Below are 6832 nucleotides of genomic sequence, written 5' to 3' on the forward strand. Positions count from 1 at the left end.
GGTAATTACAGAACCAGGAGGCCCTGGCTAGCTTGTGGCCAAGTTTCTGACAAAAGCCAGGACTCCTGGTCCCAGAGCACTCCGGGCCTTGGGCCTTGCCCTCTGAGTCCACACTGCACCCACCCCGGCTACTCTGGTTCCTTATCTTCCTTCCCACCCTCTGGCGGCCGCTCTGCCTTCAGAAGGGCCCCCCTGGCCCCTGGCAGGACACAGTCTGAAAGCATGAAGCCAGACCTCTACAGCAGCCTCCATGGGCAGCTTCTCTGGGCAGCCATCCTCTCAGGCCAACACCCTAAATGGTTAGGGTGGGGGGCCCACCACTTCGGGAAGAGGGAGCCCAGTCTCCCTGTTTGCTCTGGAAAGGTGGGCACGCTCCCACTCCAGAGGCAAAGGGATCCAGGGGAGAGGTCCCGCCCATTTTCAAAGCCTTCCAAAAATCTCCGAGAAGCAGAGGCGAGTGCCTGTCTACCCTTTCCCTGAACCACCCACACAAAATTCACAGAGGAGGAAAAAGGAAAACATTAGAAGAGCATACAAATGTAAGACAGGGCTGGCAGAACTTCAGAGAGTTAAAGTGGATGAAGGCATGTGGTTTGAGAGTGGTGAGCAACTGCAGCCTTGATGGGAAGAGACCAGGCTGACCTTACAAAGGACTTTATTCCAGTGGAGACTTCGAGACACTATTTTTAGCAACCTCTATAGGGTGTCCTTGCCTCTCCTTGCCTTCCCGAGTTATTCGTGATCTACCAAAGGACATGGGTGGGACAACATCCGTATCTAGGATCTTTATGAATATCCTGCATCTGTACAACAGCAAAGCAAACATCTCGATTTTCTTGGTAAACTTACGCAGTAGGTCAAGTATTACCTCCCCTTTCACAAATGAGGAAAGAGGTGACGTGGCTTGCTTGGGATCACAGTGAACTAAGCTCGCATTAGCACTGGTCTCTGATCCCCTGGCTTTCCACTGGAACTGTGGACACCCAAGTCCCAGTGGTTCCGGATGCAGCCATCATAGAGGAAGGAGCAGACCGGGGTGGCAGAATACCCCCAGACCTGTGTCTTATATTCTCCCTTCCCTCTTCTGTGATTCTGCACCCACTTGATCCCGCTTTAGGATCAGATTTTAGGCAAAACAGAGCCCTGAACATTTGGGAGGCACTCCCTCAATAAAAGTTGTTTTTTTGTTTTTAATATATTTTATTGATTTTTTTACAGAGAGGAAGGGAGAGAGATAGAGAGTTAGAAACATCGATGAGAGAGAAACATCGATCAGCTGCCTCCTGCACATCTCCTACTGGGGATGTGCCTGCAACCAAGGTACATGCCCTTGACCGGAATCGAACCTGGGACCTTTCAGTCCGCAGGCCGACGCTCTATCCACTGAGCCAAACCGGTTTCGGCGTAAAAGTTGTTTATGTTAGGCCTGGCCAGCATGGTTCAGTGGTTGAGCATCGACCTATGAACCAGGTGGTCATAGTTTGATTCCCAGTCAGGTGACAGGGTTGCAGGCTCGATCCCCAGTGTGGGGCATGCAGGAAGCAACCAATCAATGATTCTCTCTCATCATTGATGTTTCTATCTCTCTCCCTCTCCCTTCCTCTCTGGATTCAATAGAAATATATTTTTTAAAAAGTTATTGAGGTTAGTAGTCTCCTGAGGCCATACTCTTTGCGCATGCAAACTCTACTACTCAATCATCTGGCAATGAGAAGCAGCTAAGTAATACCTAGATACACTCCCACGGGCTGGTCCCATGGCTCAGCTTTCAGATCTTAGCCTAAATGTCACCTGCTCAGAGGTCTTTCCTGGCCACTGTGTCTAAGCAGCTCCCTCCCCATCCCCATTTAAGATCACATCCTACTGTTTATTTCCTTCACTCCACTCACATGATTCTATCAATGCCAAATTGGGTCTCATCCCAACTAGAATTTTAGGCTCAGAAAAGGGAGGCACGCTATCTGCTCCAATCACCTCTGTATCTCTAGTACCTGGCACAGAACAGGCACTCAATTATTCTTTTAACTAAATGATGGCGTAGTAGAAAGACTGAGCTCTTTCACCAAGATAACTTTTATTAATACGCTGCAACTAGACTGGGGTAAAATATTGATAATTGTTAAAGCTGAGTGTTGGGTATATAGGAGTTTATTTTACTCTTCTCTTGACATGTGTGAACATCTCATTAATAAAAACTTAATAACAAAATTGTTCATCCCAGGGATTTAATAAGGCAGAGCAGACCTGAATAGTAGATCCTAATGGGAGCTCCTAGAGAGGTCTCTCTCCTCCAGGAAAAAGGAAGGCCTGCCATTGGCCACCGCAGTCCTCCAGCTGACAGCCAGTAAAACTGGATGTGCTGCTGAGGGAGAAAAATAAGACGTCTGGAACAGTTCTCAGCATTTCTGATGATGCTAGGAGAGGACTGATTGTACAGCAGCTACATTAACAAGGTACTTTACCTTAAATTTTGTTGGGACAACTGTGTGAAGTATCATTATCCCCTTGCTTTTTACTTTTATCTCCTCCAAAGCCTAATCCAAATGCTTTGGAATCCGGAGGAAATAAGACTCAAACCCTAACAACTACAAACTGAGTTTCTATTTCCTCATCAAAAACTGGAGAATACTGCCCTAATCGGTTTGGCTCAGTGGATAGAGCTGTCGGTCTGCGGACTCAAGGGTCCCAGGTTCAATTCTGGTCAAGGGCATGTACCTTGGTTGCCGGCACATCCCCAGTGGGGAGTGTGCAGGAGGCAGCTGATCGGTGTTTCTCCCTCATCGATGTTTCTAACTCTCTATCCCTCTCCCTTCCTCTCTGTAAAAAAATCAATAAAATATATTTTTTTAAAAAATGGAGAATACCACCACCCTACTTCATGGAGTTATAGGGAAACATAAATAACAGGAGGATGCTTAATACCATGTCAGACGTGGTAGATGGTCAATGTTAGCACTCACCCGGGACAGCAAAGGCTGTCTTACCTTTTATATTATTCTGTGCACTATGCAGCATAGTGCTTAGGTGCCTAATTATTTGCAAAATTTGAGACAAAAGGTCCAAAAACAAAGTAAGTAGCAGAACAGGTCCTTGAATCAACACCTTCAGATCAAGCAAGTACATTCTGCAACACCAGGATGCCTCTCTGGTGGCTTAAAAATATACCCCTTTTCCATTGCATTGACGTAAGTTTTGCATAAGCTTGGGCCCATCTATTAATTCAGTGTAAGCGAGTGAAATATTCTTTTATTTAGTTCTTCATAAGCTTTCTCCTCCTCTATTCTCATTCTCATTCCCTCATCTAAGATGCCTGTTCAGGAAAGTGTTGTTTTCCCCCACAGGAAAAAACCATTTTCTATATTTGTTACATTTTTTTTAAATGAAATGTAGTTAGAAAGTTACATAGCACTGAGATATTAGTTTAGAGGCCCAGACCTGCAAGCCAAGAAGGGAGGACAGTCCAGCCTGTGTGGCTCAGTGGTTGAGCATTGAGCTATGAACCAGAAAGTCATGGTTTGATTCCCAGTCAGGACTCATGCCTGGGTTGCGGGCTCGATCCACAGTGTGGAGCATGCAGGATGCAGCTGGTCAATAATTCTCTCTCATTGTTGATGTTTCTCTCTCTCTCTCTCTCTCTCTTTCTCTCTTTCTCTCTCCCTTCCTCTCTGAAATCAATAAAAAAAATTTTATTTTTTTTTAAAGAAGGGAGGACAGTAGAGTCACACTGAGTTTGTATACAAGTTCCCCAGTCTCTAGTAACCGGCCAGTGCTAGCTTGCTGGACCCCCAAAACCAACTATGACTAAAAAAGTGTTTTGAAACACAAGATGAAAAGATGTGATCAGAGGCCAAAGGTATAGGCTGCTAAGAGAAGAAAACACAAGAGATGGTTTCCACATGATAGAGGAGACAGGAAATGTGTGGGCAGGAGGTGCTCAGGGCTGAGCTTCCGCCACTGCAAAGAATGGCAGGGAGCAGACTATGTACAGTGCTTGTGGCAATGGCTTCCGGCTCCACAAAAAAGCACAGAAAATAAAAATAAACACCCAAAAAGGTGTTGAGCTAGAGGCAACAGGAAATGCTAGGATATAGCTCTCTATCCCGTTGTACTCAAAATCTGCTTGCTCAACATGCTGCATTGAGCACTCATGTGGAAGGCCAATGGAGAGGCATCATTAGAATACAGCCATTGGGTATTGAGAAAGGCCCAAAGACAGGAAGAGGCATCTAGTGAACAAATTACCCACCCTGGCTCAGTGCTTCTCATCTACCATGTCTTTAGCTACTTCAGTTAAAAGAAAACACCTAAGAATGTGAGGGGAGGGGGGAGGGGGGACTAATGCACTTTTTTAAGCTTGAAGGAATAGTTCCATAGCTAATTCTTCTGTATATCGAGTTGAGAACCACTAAGTCAATAGAAGCCTAAAAAAAAAAAAATCACTGGTAATGAGCTTTTAACTAAATTTAAACTCAAGATTCCAAAAGCAGTCTGAAGCTTTTGTCCTAATATGGTAGGCAGTTAAATAGACATGAGCAGGGCAAGGACGATGGGCGGAGTACAGGTCAACAAGGCAGAAAGCCCCAGGGTACCTAGCAATGGACAACTGTAAGGTGGGACCTCATCTCCAGGATGCCCTTTCCTCCCTAGAGATAACATCCAGGCCTCAGTTGTGTTTCAGCTCCAGGCCCAGAAAAACAACAAAACCACACAAGTGACACCAAGGGTGACCTCAGGACCAGCTATATTGACTAATTGACCCCCTGCCCTGGCTCCAAAAATGTCCCTAAAAGGACACACTTGAAAAGCTGATGAACTGGGATCCTCTCCTGGGATCACTCCTCAAAAGTCCTTAGGAAGGAAGACCCAGCCTGTTCTCCCTCCTGGGAGCACACCTGAGCCTTTCCCTTCTCTCTTACTCCCCCAGGCTCATTACCTACCTTCACCTTCCTCTCTCCTAAACTCCAAGGACTTTTTTTTTTTTTTTTTTGGCCTCTGTAACTTGTTTCCTGAGTCCATTTCTTCTACCGCTCACTTCTACCTCTGTGACCTTCTAAATAAACATTCTCTTACAGTTTGAGTCTTGATACTGAATTCTTTCCTAGCGAGAACTCCAGTACCAAGGTTGCTGAAACCAGGTCTAGTCTGACCCCACTGGGCTAGCACCTGGGGTCTTTCTCGCTACCACCAACACTATTGCAAATGATGAAAACACACACCAAAGACAAATGCTTCCGGTTGATTGATGATAACTGGCTTGCATAAATCACCAGAGACAAGAGCTAATCCAGTAAATGGGAATATAGCATCTTCCCCATGTATTTCTTCTGTTTAATCAATCAACTAAAAATAATACAGAAGCCTCTTAATAAAGTTATAGGATATCTGTATATAAAAGTTTTAAAGCAAATTAAATTGACTAGTCAGAATTTCAGTGAACTAGTATCCCTGAGAATGGCAAACCATGGCTCACTGACCAACAGCCTGTTTTTGTAAATAGTTTACTGAAATATAACCCTGCCCGTATATTTAAGAAAAACCTGCCAACAACTACTCATATAACTTAACAAAAGGAAGATAAACAACCCAATCAAAAAAAATGGGCAACGGACCTAAATAGATACTTTTCGAAAGAGGACATGAAGAAGGCCAAGAGAAATACGAAAACATGCTCAAATTCACTAATTATCCGAGAGATGCAAATAAAAACGACAATGGGATACCATCTCACACCTGTCAGAATGGCTATCATCAACAAATCAACAAACGACAAGTGCTGGCGAAGATGCGGAGAAAAAGGAACCCCTATGTACTGCTGGTGGGAATGAAGACTGGTGCAGCCACTGTGGAGAACAGTTTGGAGTTTCCTCAAAAAATTAAAAGTGGAACTCCCATTTGACCCAGTGATCCCACTTCTAGGAATATATCCCAAGAAACTAGAAACACCAATCAGAAAGGATATATGTACCCCTTTTCATAGCAGCACAATTTACAATAGCTAAGATTTAGACACAGCCTTAGTGCCCATCAACAGATGAGTGAATTAAAAAACTGTGATACATCTACACAATGGAATACTACGCTGCTGTAAAAAAGGAAGGAAAGCCTACCATTTGCAACAGCGTGGATGGAGCTGGAGAGCATTATGCTAAGCAAAATAAGTCAGTCAGAGAAAGAGAATTATCACATGATCTCACTCATTTGTAGAATATAATGAACATAAACGGATGGACAAAAACAGATCCAGAGACAGAGAAGCAAATGATCAGACCGTCAAACCTCAGAAGGAAGGTAGGGGAGGGTGGGGGTAAGGGGGAGAGATCAACCAAAGGACCTGTATGCATGCATATAAGCATAACCAATGGATACAGACATCAGGGGGGTGAGGGCATGAGCAGGTGGGTGGGGTCGGGGGGTATGGGGGGGAGGGGGGATAAGGACACATATGTAATATCTTAATCAATAAAGAAAAATAAAATAAAATGTGCAATTCAAAAAAAATTGCCAATCCTGATCTAAAGCTGTTCTCCAACTCTGTTGTGTATCAAAGTTACATGGAGAGTTAATAAACATAGAAGCCGAAGCTTTTTATTAAGTTCCCAAGTAATTGAGATACACCAAAATTTGAGAACTGCTCTCTATCAGTGCTTCTCAAACTTTAATATGCACATAAATTACCTAGTGACCATGTTAAAATACAGATTCTGCTTCAGAAGGGTCTGGGATGGGGCTTGAGTCCTCTTTTTTAAATAAGCTCCTAAGTTAGCGGTTCTCAACCTGTGGGTCGCGACCCCTTTCGGGGTCAAACGACCCTTTCACAGGGGTCGCCTAAGAC

This window comes from Myotis yumanensis, unplaced genomic scaffold (assembly GCF_028538775.1).
Source record: "Myotis yumanensis isolate MYYU_CA2020_CCGP unplaced genomic scaffold, mMyoYum1.0.hap1 SCAF_1, whole genome shotgun sequence".
In the NCBI taxonomy this organism is placed as follows: domain Eukaryota; kingdom Metazoa; phylum Chordata; class Mammalia; order Chiroptera; family Vespertilionidae; genus Myotis; species Myotis yumanensis.